The 18,541-nt window shown below is 44.4% G+C and overlaps 1 protein-coding gene across 2 annotated transcripts in view; it reads left to right on the top strand.

Annotated features, from left to right (window-relative positions):
• Positions 1–18,541, top strand: part of LOC144717776 (putative E3 ubiquitin-protein ligase RNF144A) — a 41,429-nt gene that overhangs the window by 538 nt on the left and 22,350 nt on the right. The gene's annotated exons all lie outside the window — the stretch shown is intronic.

Raw genomic sequence — 18,541 nt, 5'->3', positions numbered from 1 at the left:
AGAGATAAGCGTGCATTATATAATACAAGTATGCGTTGTTAAATTTCGATTTAAAGCTTTCGTGACTGCAGGGATTCATCTTCTTGGTTTTTCGGTAAAGTCACGTAGAAGGGAAGTAATAAAATAATAAAAATAAAACATAATAAAATGAAACAATTCTCACGACGTTTCGGCCACAACGCAAGCAGCCGTCCTCAGGTGAAGAATGAGACAATCCAAGCTAGGAGCTTACATATAAGCTGGGTTGGGGGTGGGAGAAGAGCGCCTTAACAAAAAGAATGTGCATATCAAGAGGAATTTAGCATATACGGCGATATTACAGACCAAATATGCGTTGTTAATAATGCCAGTGATTTAATAATGCTGTTGAATGTTTAATCATGTCGGGTATAATGCAATGTAATATAATTTGGTTAATTGTACAGTGTTATAATTTACTGGGTTACCTTGGTTGTAGTAGCGCCTGGCAATTGCTATTTTGAGTGTCGGGTCCAGCATTGAACCCTTGGGCATTTCACTGGTGCCTTTGCCTCGACTGGTTTGCAGCAATACGCATTATTTTTTAAGTTCGAAGATTTTACCACAATCCCTTGATATTACAGACCAATTCAGGCCTTATTGATCACCCAGTGCCCCTTAGACATCTCAACATTCATCCTACCAGGTCCAATCACAGGGGAGAAACACAAATAGACCAAACAAACATTTGCCCGTATCGAAACGGCTGTACGCCGTATGGTGATAACTCAATTTCCCTGTACAAGAATACGGGGTAAACCGTATGGGTTGACACGGTATGGCAACCTCGTTTGCAAGAGTGTCCAGTGTGTCACAAGACCCATGCATTGTGTATGCGTGTCTGTGGCGACTGCTCTAGTCGGCATTTACTTTATTTATGATGGAATCTATAAAACAATGTTTGTGTACATGTCGTGTAGCACATGCCGTTGACTGCGTAGCGTCGGACGCAACACGACAATGCTGTAATGTCACAGATGATTACAACCGAGGTTCGACTTGAACGTCGTTTGGAGTGAAACGCGTCTCCTTTATGCACTATTATCGACGCACCTTATGTGAGCATTGCATCTTGCATCTGTGTGCGCTCCTCCATATTGCCAATTTATCAGAGCCATCGCAGAGATTAAGAGAGGTTGTGATCAGAATTGTGTTTGGCGAATCCTCGCTATTATCCGTGCCTCGGCAAAGACACGAGGGAATCGCCAGGGGCTTTGGCAGATCCTGTTGTCTGGTTATCTGCGACAAGGTAAATACTCTAGCCGATATAAGACGAGGTGTAGGAACATACAGGCGGATCACGCCTTTTCCCACCTGCTCGTCTGGTGATGTTTTTTTATGACGCTACTGGGCAGTTGGAGGCAATCGCCCTTCCCAGCAAAAACGGAGAGCAGAGGAGCGATGCTCACAACAACGAGCAGAGCGCCGGGTGGATAAAACACAGCACAGTAGGGGTCACAGGTGGTGCATCGCCCAGTCATCTCAGTCAGTCGACCCATGGCACCTGCTGGGTCTGTTCCGTGACCTGCCAGCGGGCGTTCGATCCTTCACGCGGCCTTAACGTGCACATAGCCTGGCACAAGCGCCGTGGTAATGTCACCACCACTTAGTGGCGAATGGCGGTTGTTGTTGGTCATGGACTGGCGATGATGATACTGTTATTGTTGAGCGATTAATTGTGTGAGAATGACTCTCTTTCTGTGTTCCACTTTGTCGGGGTAAAAACGGTGGCGATGTTGATTGCGGTAATGTTCATCAGCGGTGATGGTTGCGGTGATATTGATGATGACGACGATGGTATTGATTATGCTGAGTAAATGCGAAGATAAACACGGACGATAGGATCCATGGTGAGCTTCTTCCTCATCAGTTCATGCTAAAGGGGATTTCCCATTGCACGAATGTTTATGTTTTTACACGACGCCTTTTCAAGGTCTCGGACTCGTTTTCAGGAGTGCCCCCTGCCACATTCAGATGTCTGGCCAATTCATTTTTAAGGAGTGCTTTGTGTGAGGAAACCCGAGTACCTGGCGAAAACGTATGCATGAGAGAAGATACGACACAGATGGGTTAGAAGCCTACTTGGTGTACTGCTATATCCTGGCTATCTTACTGCTTTTACGGGTTTTTACACTATACACCTCTACATGATCCACTAACCCTTGCCTCCAAATCATGTGCCCTATGCGTGTGAGTGTGTGTTGGGTTTGTAAATATCATTGTTCACATGTAATTTTAATAATTCCCACAATATTCAACGTGAATATGCTGTTGTACAATACAGCTGTTGCTGTTGTGGTCATTACTATACCACTGCATTGTGGAGGGAAAGCATTGAAGTAAGCAATAGGGATTGTTAAGGTTAGGGTCATCCACTCCAGAATAATATGAAATTCATGTCATCGGCTCAGGACCTGTAGTGGCAATAAGCACAGTCATGAATCGCTGAGCCTGTTGGAAACCTGTCCTGAATTTGTATTGTCTACGCATCGAGTCTTTAATGCAAGGTTTTTCTGGTCAAGTGTGCTCAACTCATTTGAGGAGTTACTTTTGAGCAGATCTTTATGAGCTTATCTCCGTATTGAGTGGTGAAAACTCTACATTCTTCAGGAAGGGCCGAACCATCCATTCTTGGGTGGGGGGAGCTTATGGGCTGTGTTTATCTTCAACCGGGATGTTAACCTGCAGTCTGCTGATTGCGAGTCTGGCGTTCCAGCAAACAATTCTTTTAGAAAAATTGTCCAGTTTTATTTCTTTTTAAACCATAGGTTTGCTGTGACAACGCTCGGTCGGCGTCGGCTTCGCCCATTATCTCATGGGGGTTGATGAACCGAGTGCCAGTTGAGATACTAGCCCACGTCACAGGAATGTGGAATTTCCCCTGACTATTAGGTTGCAAACAGAGATGAACGCCACAACAGTGCTCGGGGTACACTTTTGACTTTTGATTGCATATGTTACAATTACCAAATTAGTTGGATTTATTTTTGTTGATTTTATATTGTCGTTAAGCTTAGGGTGTTGTACTGTTGCGAGTCTTGCCGCCTGTACAGTAATTGTGGTGTGACTGTTGACGTTTTGTGAAACCTTAACCACACAATCATTAACAGAATCTCATCCAGCTGTGTTTCTTCAGCAACAGGGTGGTACCTGGCTACACGTGTAGGAAAATTCACAAGCTCAAATGGCGGAATCTCAAAGTCCACTGCTGGCTGTGTGGGGGAGGAGGCAAACAGGGGATTTCTGTCACTGGGTCAGTGATTTGGGGGTTATGATGGTTCAATGGATTTGTTTAGTGACAGAACCAGCCTGGCAGCCTGAGAATGTGTCATTGTTCATGTCTGAGGCTTGGAAAACCAAACCTTAAGCCACCCATAAGATTTGGATACGTTTCGTGTAGCCCAGGGGTTGGCAAACTATGGCTCCGAACTGCATGCAGTGGCTCTTTGGCTGCTCCCTTGTGGACAGCTGTTTAAAAAACAAACGGATTTTAGTTTAACACGTAGAGTAGTATGCTTTCGCGACCAATATTATCCATAATGGAACCGTCACAGCAAAATTACTATTCTTAGGTTTTTTCGGTAAAGTCACCTACGTGACTTTACCGAAAAAACCTAAGAATATGAATCCTTGCAGTTACGAAACCTTCAAATCTAGAAGCAAAATTGCTGTATCAGTAATTTTGCTGTGTTGCCTCCGAAACGTCGTGATTTAATTTATTTGTTTTCTTTTTTAACCTACGTGACTTTAACAAAAAAAAAACAGCGAGTATGGTATGCATTTAATCAAACCTGGGATTAATTTAGGTAATGATGATGGGAATGTGTGTCCCTCCGATTATGTGTGTTTTTACTAATAATTGACAGACTTTATATTCTGTACATCAATTCACGTGAAATAATTGACAAGGTTGGTGTATCATCTTTTATCATTGTGAAAGGGTAATGTGTTAGTGAACTTATTCAGTGTGTGGTAGGTGGGAGGACTTGCGTATTAATTCAATGACCTAACTTATAAGTAGGTGAGTTAATTTTAGACCAAAATTCTTTCTCAAGTGAGAGATTTAGCTGAATATTCGAGAGATTATGGGAAGAAAAATGTTGCAAAACCAGAAACGCGGCATGTGGGTTTATTCTGTGACTCAACTACAGTAAGACAATAAGATGAACAAGAGTTGTATATGCTTATACAGGTAAAGAATCATTGGAAATGCCAGCTGAAAGTCAGCCAAGTGGTATTATTTGGCTTAATGGCAAAGACACTGAATTGGCAATGCCAAGATCCTGGGTTGGAGTGCGGGTTTTGGCCATTTGTTATTCTAACAGGGTCTTCAAGTGTTGTGAATTATTGGTCTCAGCCTAGTTACGATTGACTGCACACAAAATATAATGTTATAATGTTTTGCTTTATGCAGCAAAGCCCAGTATTGAGGAATAAGGTTGTAAATATAACGGTTGATTGACTTGTGACAACCCCTCTACAGAACGTGAAGGAGCGTTGCCTCATTGGTTGAGGTGACTCATGGCTAAGTACTGTGCGAAAGACGTTCAACATACAAGTTGTTCTGTGGTGTTTTCCGTCACTGGGTCTGATGATTGGGGGTTATGATGGTTCAGTGGATTTTTTTAGAGACAGAACCAGCCTGGCAGCCTTAGAATGTGTCATTTTTCATGTCTGAGGCTTGGAAAAACAAACCTTAAGCCACCCATAAGGTTTGGCTAAGATTCATGTAGCCCAAGGTTCTGCAACCCCTGTCGTGCCGTGTCGGCCTTCATAGGTGCTCGCTAACAGCACTTGCCCCCAACAGTCTCACAGGCTACACGGGGTATCTTTGTCTTTATCCTGTGTGTGGGGGGGGGGAGCGACTGCGTAGCGATTCGTGCGCTGCGCTACGAACCCGGCGACCCGAGTTCGATTCCCGCTCACTGCCACCACCGGTGACGATTATTTGAACCGGTCTTGGGCCTCCCCTAGGTCGACTCAGCCTCAAACGAGTAACTGGTGTGGTGTTTGCACATCGCCACTGGAGAGACAAAGGCGACCGGACGTGGTGAATCCAAGTCCTGGGTGAAGCCTGGTAGTAAAGCTCGTATTGTATATAGGCTGAGCAGTTCAGATATCAAACGGGGGCACTAACGCGGCTTAACACGTCAATTTGCAGCCGCATTGATGACTGATCAACGGCAACATTCAAAACCTGTATTTTAATTAAATTTAAAAGTTATGCCCTGCTCGCATGAGCAACGGTGAGCCCTAAGCCAGTATAAATATATTCTGCCTTCTTGTTTCGAGAGGACTGCTCTGTTCAAAGCATGACCGACGTTTTCCTACAGAGCAACAAAGTGATACTCATTTTATCGACTGCACAGGGATGATGTTTGGAGTGGACCCCTGAGCGCGAATTTATCTTCTGACCTTCCCATTGAATCGAGCGCCTTGACCACAGCACCGCATGACAGCAGTGGCATCGTTGCCATGTGGGAATTTTAATGCATACTGTTCATTTAATTTATAATTTACTAACCCCTACCATGGAAATATGGAATTTTACCGCCAGTTCGTGGCTGCCGAAGGAATGCTACTATGGTATAATAGAGGACACCAGACCTGAAATCCAGAGGTTTCCGGTTCCATCTCCCATCACGGTAGTTGAAACAATGGGCAAGTGTTTTTAATATCCCACCGTTTCTGTCCATCCAGGAGTACAAATCCACGAACCACAGTTAGTCAATCTGCAGGTTGTGTGTTTTGGGAGCAAGTTGTGGGTACTTCTTCACCCAAGGTATCTGGCAAGTGGACAAGTAGGCCAACATACCCTCTAGAGGAGAGCTTTCTATAGATCCCTCTAATGGGGGAGGCCCTTCTGACAGCAGTGGCATGAGAAAGTCATTGTGGGGACTGCACCTTTGCTACGGCTGCCAAATAAGATGAGCGCCACCTCTTGCTCATTTAAATAGGGCAGTGTTCTTCATTACAAGGCTCGTGGGCCACTGGTGGCCTTTAGTGCGGCCCCCAATGTGTGACACCTGACAATACACAAATGTGAAACGCCCCATCATGCTCTCAAACCCTAATGGTTTCAAATGTGTGGCGGCCCTCACACTGATGTCTTATCGGCGAAAGTGGGCCCCACTTTGAAAATTGGTTATAAACATTGAGTAGGGAGACCCTGTGACTCTAATTGCGTGGCTTGCCATTGCGTTTGTGTGCTTAATGAATTGGTAGACTAAGTCATAACGTTCCGTGTAACTTTAATTCTGGTATAATTGTAGGGCGGTGTAGCATATACACTTATTGAGCAGTGGGGAAGGCGGTCAGGCAAATGCAATTATGAACAACAATTTGAGAATGAGTAGAGAGAGAGTATGTAGCGTGCAGGTTAATTTGCATGCTAGAATATAATTAACTTTTTATTTGATGCAGGTCAAAGTGTCTCCCTGTTCAAATTAGCCTACGATGTTACGCATCTTCATTGGCAGCTTTGAGCCAGTGGTGGACATTCCACGTTTCAGTAGCGTGAGCATTTTTCTCCATACGACGAGTATTGTTGACATCCCACCAATTGTGCTACTTTATTGACCCTGGCAAATTTATGGGGATGAGCTGAGATTTGAACTCCAACTGGGATTTTAATTCGCAGCTTTCTGACTGCGAGCTGAGAGCTCTGGCACTAGCAAAAATTGAGACCATTATTGATATTAAGATTCATATCCTTGTACAGTTATTGTTTAGGACATTTGTATGATCTCGTATTGACATTTAGTACACTTTTAATCGTACTATACTCATTAAGTGGCTAACTTGGGTTGTCAGTATGTTACCCAAGTGTAACTGTAAGTTCGATAAAAAAAATGCCCGTGCACTCTTGTTGATAAAGGGAGAAATGCTCATAAAAATGCCATGGTGCCCGACTTGGACAACCGGACGTTTTCATTTACGCTGGAATGGCAATGGCCAATGGCGCATTCGGTTTCCTGTACGCGTCAAGCCGACGTGTCCAATAAAAAAGCCGCGCTTTCTGAAACTAGACATATATAATTACCTTCAAGGCTGATGCATTGCTTATATTTTGGATGATTTTGAAATCTTGACCGAGGTTGCCTAATTTGTGGAACCATCCTGTAATGAACTGGGCATAACGAGTTCGTTCGTTACGTGTCTTGTTTGAGTTGGGCGTTTCCAGAGGCGCTTGTGCGAACGAATGCAACGTACATGCACGCAGACACAACTGTCAAGGTGTTGCTTGTGCCGGGACATTACTGAGGGTGGCTCTCAATCTCTACGCTGCAATGGGAGATGGATGGGAGTCTCTAACTGGAGGTATTGGTTGATTAAGGATGGACACTGTAGTAGTATTATTGGTGTCTATGATAGTCTGATTGTTGGATAGTGAGAAATGACAACCATCCAGCAGTGGATTGTTCATGGTTGCTGTTGTGATGGTGAGGTAAAAATTCAGTTTAATACGAAAGGTAAAAGTCTATGGGAGGTGTATAGTTATATGGTCAATCTTGACTTAAAGCTTTCGTGACTGCAGGAATTCATATTATTTGGGTCTTTCGGTAAAGCAATGTAGATAGAAAAATAGTAAAATTATCATGACGTTTCAATCGCAACACAAGCAGTCGTCATCAGGTGAAAAAATATAGCGAGAGAGCTACCAAGGCAGGACAAAAATGCAGCGGGAGAGCTGCTGAAACACGAAGTTATATAGGCTTGAGATGGGCTCAGCCCAAGGGTAAGTGGGCGGGGCTAGAGGTGGAATTTGCATGTAAATGTAAGATTGGTGATGTACCTCCATAACGACGCAGCTGTGGAGGTGGCCATTGTATTGTGAGAGATTAGCTTATCAATGTAAATGCTCGATTTAAAGCTTTCGTGACTGCAGGGATTCATCTTCTTGGTTCTTTCGGTAAAGTCACGTAGAAGGGAAGTAATAAAATAATAAAAATAAAACATAATAAAACAATTCTCACGACGTTTCGGCTACAACGCAAGCAGCCGTCTTCAGGTGAAGAATGAGACACTGCCAAGCTAGGAGCTTATATATAAGCTGAGTTGGAGGTGGAAGAAGAAGAGAGCCTTAACAAAAGAATGTGCATATCAAGAGGAATTTAGCATATTCATGGGAAATGCGTAGGAGGTGGGCGGGGGGGTTTCAAAGTCATATTATGCCCATGCATTATGCAGGATCAGCAGCACCAAAGGGAGGGGGGGGGGGTAGCATTAACAACGGGAGGGCATGTTAATAGTATGTAGAAGCAATGAAACATGTGAATGGGAAAACGGTGGCAGGAGATCCGCAGTGGAGCAAATAATGCATTCCCTGTGGAGAACACAAGATACACAGTTAATGCCAGTGAGTGGACTGCGGTCTGAAAGTCACCATAAACGTGAACAACAATCAGTTAAACAAGGCACCGTATTTACCGGGTAATACTTCACGCTACCTTTACCCTACCGGGTAATTCTTCCGAGCTACCTTTACCCTACCCTTTACCTTACCCCTTGGCATATCGACATCTTTACCCTTTACCATTTTACCCGGTAAAAAGGGTAAATTACCTTACCTTGCCGAGGCCTACTATCAGAATATGAGGGCTCGGGGTAAGCATTTATATCATGAGGCTGTGATGTTCCCACCCTACCTGCCGATGCTACCAGTCTCTCTGAGTTACATACACGCTAAATGTCTCACTAACACAGCCACCGTTGCTCCTTTTCCTCAATGTGGTGTTGTCCCTCGTTTTTTTTACGAGCTGGATGTCTCACTCGCACAGCATTTACATTGACAAGCTAATCTCTCACAATACAATGGCCACCTCCACAGCTGCGTCGTCATGGAGGTACATCACCAATCTTACATTTACATGCAAATTCCACCTCTAGCCCCGCCCACTTACCCTTGGGCTGAGCCCATCTCAAGCCTATAAAATCTTATTGGTTCTTTCGGTAAAGTCACGTAGAAGGGAAGTAATAAAATAATAAAAATAAAACATAATAAAATAAAATAAATTTTATTTTTATTATTTTATTACTTCCCTTCTACGTGACTTTACCGAAAGAACCAAGAAGATGAATCCCTGCAGTCACGAAAGCTTTAAATCGAAGCCTATAAAACTTCGTGTTTCAGCAGCTCTCCAGCTGCATTTTTGTCCTGCCTTGGTAGCTCTCTCGCTATATTTTTTCACCTGATGACGATTGCTTGTGTTGCGATGGAAACGTCGTGATAATTTTATTATTTTTATATCTACGTGTTCTTTCCGAAAGACCCAAAGAATATATGTTCAATGTCTTCACAAACTATTGTGTAAATTAAAATACAACTCAAAACTTTATCTGCGGGTGGATGTTATAGCTTGGTGGACTTTGCTGTGGCTTTGAAATGCTGGATAGTAAAGAGTAATGGCACAGGGTTTGAAATTGTAATTTGTTTTCCTAAAGCCACTGATGATTATCAACATTTGATTTTCATATTTCAGAAATTTCTAATCTTTCACCGTGCAGTGCATATTTGCATGATAATTGCGTGCTTTTTGTATTTGTGTTTTAGATTGTACTTCTGACTTGTGTACTTTTAATAGTGTTTGTTTTTATTGTTTTGTACATTGTCTACCTTGCAAAACTGATGCGTTTGTCAAAATGGCCTCTCACCTGGTTTTAACAAAGAGCCACCTATGTTGAACTTCTTTCGCACCCTATGCAGCCAAGCATGCTAATCTGAGGTGCGGAGGGGGGGACAACAAACGAAATACAAATAGCAGTTCTAAAGAAATAAGTTCAACCTAGAATTACCTCACCTGCAAGTTTTGTTAAAAGTTCTCGTTTTGCGTTTCCAGTAACCCGAATGACAAACACGATTGGTTGCCGGTTTGCCGCACAAATAGCAACAACATCTCTAGGGTTTGTGCAACACCAGTTGCTGAGCACAGAGCCAAAATGCCAAGCGGTCAGCAACATGACGGCACTATCAAAGTTGTAACGGATGAAGAGTGCAACGCGTTTCTTGAATTAAGCAGGGAAGCGCTTCGGAAAACCGATGATTGGCGGGAATTCCAAAGTGGAGCTATTCCTGGAAAGAAGCCGAAATGTAGACTTGTGGCTTGCAGGTATGGTGGTTGAACACAGTACAGATGAGATTAAACAGTCTGGTAGACTCCACATGAGTGCAGACGTTGAGTGGACTTCATGAGAACAGTAACCATAGTATTAGTGATAGCGATAGATGTTGCCACCGTGGGCATCATGGTGGCGAGATCTCAACTACCTCGCCTGGTGTACAGGAGGTCCTGGATTCGATCCCAACCCTGACGCCTGTATATTTAGAGTTTGCATGTTCTCCCCGTGGATTTTTCTCTAGGTCCTCCGGTTTTTCCTTCCACATTTAGAAACAATGTGTATTTTAGAGTATTTGGCTGCTATAAATTTCCACGTGATAAACCACTTGGTTGAGCTATCATTTGTGGCCAGGTTGCTTCTGAAACAGAGCGATTATAGCTCACTGAGCCTTACCTGGTAAAATAAAAAAATAGGTTTAGTTTTTTTTATTACGACGAGGGATAAGTAGGTGACTGACCGCCGATGAGCGGGTAACTTGAGTGAATCAGTGAGTGCTCAATCATCAATCACCCTGACTTCATTATAGTTCATTCTATCAAGTGCAACTAGATAGGAACTGGGTTCTCAACTCCAGATATGGCAACCACTGATCCAACTTTGGCTGAATATGTGCTGTGATTTTAGCAGGAGTAATAATTGTAATGTTGAAGGATTTGGAGCGGAACAGAATACCGGGATTCTTTAATGCCTCCTTATCCATATTATTAACACAGCCGTTCCATGACAGCTCAGATGAGATCGTTGCACCAAGCCAGTTTTAATGATGTCACTACGGATTAGAATATCATTGTTAAATATAATGGGAGGCACTGTGGATTTGCTAGCCATACGTGTTATCATGGACTGGGCTATTTTCTTAGTTTAATATGACCAGGTTTTTGTCACCCCAATTTAGTCATATATTTTATCCATTATTCCAACTTAAATCAACAATGTCACCCCTATAAATAATTGTGTAGTGATTGTAATTGTCACTGTGTAGAGCCGGGACTTGCGAAGTCACGGCCGGTAATGTTGTCATTGCGGGCAGCCCGGGTTGCGGGCTGCAGTACCAACACTAGCGGTGGTTGGGTCAGCGCTGGTTAGCGCGGAGGCACCGCGAGTAGTGTGGGGTGCCGGCTCCCAGTGAGGGAGCGAGAACGAGCGTTAGCCAGCCAGGGTTACGCTGGGGCATGATACTCTGGCTGACTTGTTGTCACGTGACCGGACGATATTGGAAGGGGGCCACTGGTGGCCGAGGGGCGAGGGGCGGTCACGTGGTCCCGGAGAGCTCTCAGGAACGTTCGAGAAGGGGCCCGAGGAGCCTGGAAAGTGGGCGGGGCTAAGGGCGGAGCCAGCCCCAGCCCGGGGGCATATAATGAGAGCTCTGTGAGGAGCTCGGGGTTCTTCAAGTGTTGGTGTTCGAAGATTCACATCGGGGAGAAGAAGCCTTTAGCCACGCGGTCTGGGACCCAGCAGCTTGTGGTCCGGACCGGGATAGCGAACCGTGTCTAGTTCTGCCGTAGCGGGGCTAGATGGGCATTCGAGACCCGAGCGTAGGTTATGTTGTGTTCGTGTTGTTGTGTTAATAAATAGTGTTGCTCCCAAGTTAATGTCTGCGACTAAGTTGGGCTCACTACAATTGTTTTCAAGTCAGGTTTGATTGCTTATGGGGTGCCACGGTCGTGAGATGTTAACTACCTCGCTTGGTATACACGAGGTCGTTGGTTTGATCTCTACCCTGATGCCTGTATATTTGGGGCCGTCCATAAATTACGTCACGCACCTGGGGGGGGGGGGGGGTCAGACATTTGTGACGAGGGGGGGGGGTTTGAGAAATGTGACGTCACATCAAAATGCGCAACTTTAAATGAATATAGACAACACGTTCTACTTAATTAAATAGACTTTTTAATGAATGTTTTCTCCTACAACAGAGTGCATCTCCACATTAAATACGCACTACAATGACAATAGTTTAAAGCGATTTGAATCATGTTTTATTTTCAAAATGGAAATATGGTTTGGGGGGGGGGGGCAGAGCTTTGTGACATCATATTTGAGGGGAGGGTCTGACTTTTTGTGACGCCGTGTGACGAGGGGGGGGGGGTCAAAAATCGTCCAAAATTGCGTGACGTCATTTATGGACGGCCCCTTTGGAGTTTGCATGTTCTCACCGTGGTCGCATGGATGTTTCTCCTGGTCCTCTGGGTTTTCCCTCCACATTTCAAAACAAGCATTTCGAGTGTTTGGCTGCTATACATTTTCACAGAACCCACTCCATTCGGCTATCTTTTGTGGCAAGGTCGTTTCTGAAAAAAAGCTGTTGCTCAGTGGGCCTTACCTGGTAAAATAAAAAAATAGTTCATAGTTTAGATAGTGCAGTGTCCAGTGCATTAGGCAGCGAAATGTCTTTTACTTTCAGCCTCGGATGATCACCCAAGACAACAATAATGACTCAAGTTATCGAGGAGCTGGTTTGTTAATGGTTGATGGTTCCCTCACTTTGCATGGTACAGCAGAATTGAAATGAATCGGCATAATTTTGCATGCAATTTCCTGTAATTCGCACATTATTGGCAATTTGTGACTGCCCCCTTAATCTCTGGGAGCAGAGATCCACGGAAAAATTGTTTGATTTCTTTCCGGGAGCGGATAATTCCTCCTGTAATCCTCGGCATATTACGCTGGCAGCTTTCGCGGATTAAGTTACCAGCATGGCCAACCTCCTAATCCGTAAATTTTTCACGGATTAACGGAAGCGCATTGCTAATTGTTCCCACAATCCTTTGGCACACCAAGTCATTGGTGCTAATTTTCCCACCCCCTCCCCGCAGATTATAGGTCTAACCTCCATGGGTGCGCCACAGATTACAGGATCTACGATTCAATCCCCCCAAATCAATGTGGATTAAGTCAAGGCGATAGGATGATAAGTACACGCATGAGTTGGATCATCCTTTTTTCGGGACTTGGGACCCGAGCTACATTGCCAGTTGTTGGTACAATGCTATAATTAGAGCTTGAATAGCCTACGAAGAATTGGGGCAAGTTCTGTAGCCAGCATTTTTTGACACGCAGCCTTGTATACCATTGGGACCATGAGCCTTGGAGGTGTTAAGTTTGGATTTTTCCTGATATACATTATGCACAGTGAATCTTTGTTGCTTCATCCGACTTTTAGAAGGAATTGCTGTCGGTGGCATTTTATTATTGCCATCAAGAGTCGAAATTGATGCATATGAAGTACCGTTGATGACTCTTGGACACCGTTGGTGAGGCACGTATTTATTCCGTACAAGTAGTCACAACTGTGGACATACAATACTAGAGGGGGTATCGGCCCCCTCACCCGGCTAGCTGGGAATACACTGCTAGCTATCTCTGACCTACCTCCTAGTCCTCCACTAACGGGCTAGGGGAGGCTGTCTGGCCCGACACTGGTAAGTCGGGCTACGGTACCCGGAGTCCCAGAGCACTATCTCTGGTTCTCGGGACCACGCCGCTGGCTCGGTCCTGCGCGGCCCTGACAAGGGCGGCGTCCCAGGGGAGTCCAGGGCTCTAGCTAGACGATCTTCAGTCTTCACTGGTTTAGCTTTAACATTCTGCCCCGAGCCCTCTGACACATCCCCCTTTATACTCCACCCCCGCTGAGGGGTGGGGCCCCGGGCTGCCTGGTGCGGACGTCGTTGAGAGCACCCCCCCCCCCGTGCACTCACGTAGCCCCGCCCACTGTGTTTGTTTCCCATAAGCTGCCATGCATAACGGCTCTCTCTCTAACACCCCTACACATATATGAATCAAAGCGATTGGCCTTGTCTTTTTGTATCAACAATAACAGACCCAGATTCATCCCTTTATTGGTTGAAATAGTTTGACAGCTTTAGCAAATTACTCGAATGGATTAGAACCAACTGGACAAAATGCTGCCAGTTTCTTGCATTCACTATTTTACAAAGAAATATTTAGCTCGCTTGATGTCACGTTTTGTTGTTGCAGTTATGTATTTGCCAAGCAGACAGAACGACTGGCAGTAACACCATCTTATGTAGAGGCTCTCTTTAAAAGGGACTGGTGCTTGGCGTTTCAGGTTACGTCTTGGTTCCGAGTTTTAGTCTTCCCAAAAATGATGACCATAAGGGACAACGACTAACATGCCCAGTACCATAACATGAGTAACAGCTGGTACACGCATTGATAATAATTCCATTTATCGCGCCTTTCTTAAAGGATATCAAGTGCTGTACAGGACACAGCAGCAGCAGACACTGAGCATACAATAAATTATATTATCAATTTCCTAAATTAGCAAAAAGTTTCATAAGCAGAAGCGTATAAATAGGTTTTAAGGCGCATTTTTAAAACGTCCACAGACTCCGAGATCCTGATATCCCATGGAAGACCGTTCAATAGCCTGGGGGCTACACGGGAAATAGCTCGGTCACCCATAGACCGAAACCTCAACCTGGGAATGCAAAAAATATCGGCATCCCCAAATCTTAGGGACCTTGAGGGGACATATGGGTGCAGCATATCAATGATGTAGACTTGGGCAAGATTCGGCATTTGCTGCAAAACAACTTTGTGCGCCAAAGGAAGTGAGAATCAAGTTCAAGGAGGCCCTCCTAAGCAGAAATATTGTCGCGCCAACCAGTGCACTAAGCCTCGTTAATGTTATGTTTTAGACTCTTGTGAGATGTACCAATTGGTTCGGTAACACCGACGGTGTACGGAGATGGGGTAGGAAGTCAGGAAACGCATCGATGGGACTGGTTGCCGGTTAGAGACATAATTTGGCATGCGAGTAGCACAGTGAGACGATTGTTGAGTTGCAAAAAAGGGAGCTTGTGGCCAGGTTCAGTTATTTGAAGGTGATGATGAATGGACGTGATGTGACTTAATGGAGAAAATGTTGCAGATATTAATACTTTAAAAAAAAATCTGATTATTTGAAGTGGGAGCCTTCCATTTTAGCAGCGGGAAAGAAATTAACATTATTTTTTACATATAATATATATTTTTTTGAATTAATCTTTAGGTTGAATAAATATTCTGAAAGAATAAAGGGGGTGGGGGGGGGGAGATAATACTCTTCACGAGAATTAACTGCTGTAGTGAACATACCTACAGCCAATGGCCACTCGATTCTCGAATGTGGCCTCACATGAGGGCCCCAAGAAACCATCTGCTTGAAGCTCCCCCTGAACCGAACTGGCCCAAAAGATGATTCCAGGTCACACACACACACACCTGCTAATGAGACAGGCTCCCTCCCAAATTGTCACCTATAGTTTCGGGCTCTGTATTATCAGATTGCCTACGGAAAACCGTTTTATTGGGGTACCATTGAAGAACACGCCAACTCAAGCTCGAGCAGAAAATAGGTACCGGCTACCTCGGGTACGGAAGTGGTGGTCACCTCCCTGGGCACGGTCTGTTAAGAAGACACTGGTGCTTAAGTGTTCACATGAGCCTAGTGCAACACAAACTATACAAATATAAAATAATAAATTCCTGCATGATGCTATGCATGTCATGAGAGTAAGAATCGATTTCAATTGATAGCATTTTTTGTTACACGTATACCACCTACCCGCCCATGTAAACCTACCCACATACCCATCCACTGACGCCTGGTGTTGTGTCACCAACCAAACGGAATGGTAGTGGAGATGCTTGTCTTACGTCCTCTGAGGTTGTGCATTACAGGGTTATTAATGTTTGTGCCACGATTCTCTTTCGCTTCTATTTTTGTCTCTTATTGCATGGTTATGTCGGCTTGGTGACATGATAAATATACACAGGCTGCCACAATGGTTAGCTCTGTTTGGTTTAGGGTTGGGTGAATAGCTGTGTCAACCCAAGTCTATTTTAAAAGTAATGTTGCTTCGATGCCTGTTCTGTCAGTCTATTAAAGTATTATTGTTTGAGGACACCCCCCATTTCAGATGCTGCTCTTATCAGACCATTTTCTAGAGACCCCAGCACAGACAGAGGTGATGCTCATCTTTGTTGATGAGTCAGTATCTAAAATTCCACATTTCTGTGGTGTATAATATCGCACATTTTTTACTTATCACAACTGAGTGCAATTTTTTTTTTACCCGAGAGGTATAACGACGATGAACATGATCACATATACATGGGATTATTTGACCATTGACTGGGATTTTATCTTGCGACCTTCCTTCCGATTGTGAATGAAGCAACCCAATAACGGCACCAGTCATCCGACTGGCCTAGTAATACGTCGAACTGCGTACGTTCACCTGGCACCGCCGAGGGCAGCGGCGGCACCTCGCTGCTGTCGGCGTCCACGGCACTCTCAGACCTTTTTATGACGCGCCGAGGACGAGCGTGCTGTTAAGGGCCCGACGGAACCTGCCTCGCAACCAAGCCACCGTGGCTGGCAGCACAGCCGCGTTGGAGGGACTGTTGACAAACGTGGCATTTGGCAAGGCCATTTGATCTGCTTTGCCTGTAAGCAGTAGAGGGTGGAGATGTTCAGAATAGCATTCGACTTCTGTTTTCCCGATCTGAGTAGAATGTTAGGTAATGCCACTGTTGGTGATTTTCAAAGTCGCTTAATCTAATTTATTTAATGATCACACAAGTGGACATCCCTTTACAAAAAAAATCCACCGCCGGATTAAAGCCTTTGCGTGTCGTTTGGTCTTGAGAATTGTTTTGCTGTACTTCTCCGCGGCTGGTCCTTGCGTGTTGGCGTAGGCTTGATTGCACCTATGAATGATCGCTTTATTCAAAACTAGCTTTACTACCCGGCTTCGCCCGGGACTTGGATTCACCTTTGTCTCCCCAGTGGCGATGTTCACACACCACACCAGTTACTCGTTTAAGGCTGAGTCGACCTAGGGGATGCCCAGGACCGGTTCAAATAATCGTCACTGGTGGTGGCCGTGAGCGGGAATCGAACTCGGGTCGCCGGGTTCGTAGAGCAGCGCGCTAACCACAACACTACAATGCGTTACGCTTCCACATGCGCGGGTCACGTGACAGATATGACGTCACAGCTCACTTGCCTTGCAAAAAATATATGCATTATTGAGCTCCCCCCCCCCCCCCCAAAAAAAAGTGTATATTTCTAATTTTTGCATGGTGTACAGTCTGGAAAGTACCCACATGGCAAATTAGCAGTTTGTTGCATGTCGGGAAGTACGCTAAACATTTTTAACAGACACACATATTCACAACTTTGTCTTTTATATATATGGAGATAAACCTGTGCTGCGACTGCAGCTTTGTGGTTTCATCTGGGTGCATTGTCTGCAGCTGTTCTCACTGTTTACCTAAGCCGCTGACGGCATTTCCCATTTTTCATTGTATTACGATTATTTTTTGTATTATTTTTTTAAGTAGTCAATCGGTACGTGCTAAATAATAGTAATCGAATTAAAGACTGAAAATTGCGTCATAATAAAGAATTACATTTACCTGCCTGAGCTTATCGGATTAGAATGTCTTTCTTCCAGATGCTGGACGCATGTTGCTTTGATCTTCATATATCTCGGCCAATAAAACTTACATCTGTGAAGAATTGAATGTGCATCTGGTGTGTATATCAAACACCACCATATGCCCAGCTGCCTTGGCCTTTATTGATTCCATTGCACTGTTTGCCAATGTTAAACATAACAAGGCAGCCGTGCAGGCCATCCATAAATGTTTCTCCCACATCCTGTACAGTCTAGGGCGCCTTACTTTGCCTACAAAGCTTGGGTAATTCTGTGGAATCTTAAGAATTGTAAACATTTATTTCTGTGCCTCCCTTTTAGAAATCGGGTGTTTACGATTTGCTAAAAATCCTAAATATGCCTAATTTTGGCTTTAACCAATAGTGGTGGCACATAGCTCCCAAACACAGCTGCAGCCGTGAGAATAACTGAGCCTGCTGAAATTGTGCACTTCCAGAAGACTGGCTGATGGGATATGTAAAATAATTACTTTTATTTTATTGTGTGGAGGGATGATATGGGAAGGAGAAGGTGTATTGTCTGCTTCTTTGTTTTATTGCGTATAGGCTTGGTTACAACCACTATTGGACTAACCACAAAGTGATAATAATGTTATTGACCCAGTTCATGTGAATGGCTGAGTCTTTCCCCCAACTGGGATTTTAATTCAGAATCTGATTATTGCAAATCCAGTGCTCCAAGCAAGTGCCACCTGGTTAGCAGTGGGTCGAGTGGTGGCTCAGTGGTTATCACATTTATCTACAAACCCTGAATCTAGGGTTCGATTCCTGGCCACCAACTTTGGTTTTGAATATCATAACTATTGCTGTATCTCTTATAGTTCGACTCTTCCTGAAATGAGTACCTGGTACATTGTGTAAATGTCAGCATTGGGGCGACAAAGACGGCCGGGCGTGTTTCGGACCACACCACCCCTTCGTGTCCTGCACTCG

Source organism: Lampetra planeri, chromosome 4 (genome assembly GCF_965212315.1).
Source record: "Lampetra planeri chromosome 4, kcLamPlan1.2.h2, whole genome shotgun sequence".
In the NCBI taxonomy this organism is placed as follows: Eukaryota; Metazoa; Chordata; class Hyperoartia; order Petromyzontiformes; family Petromyzontidae; genus Lampetra; species Lampetra planeri.
The sequence above is the reverse complement of the archived record's forward strand: the minus strand, read 5'-3'. Positions and strand labels throughout refer to the sequence as shown.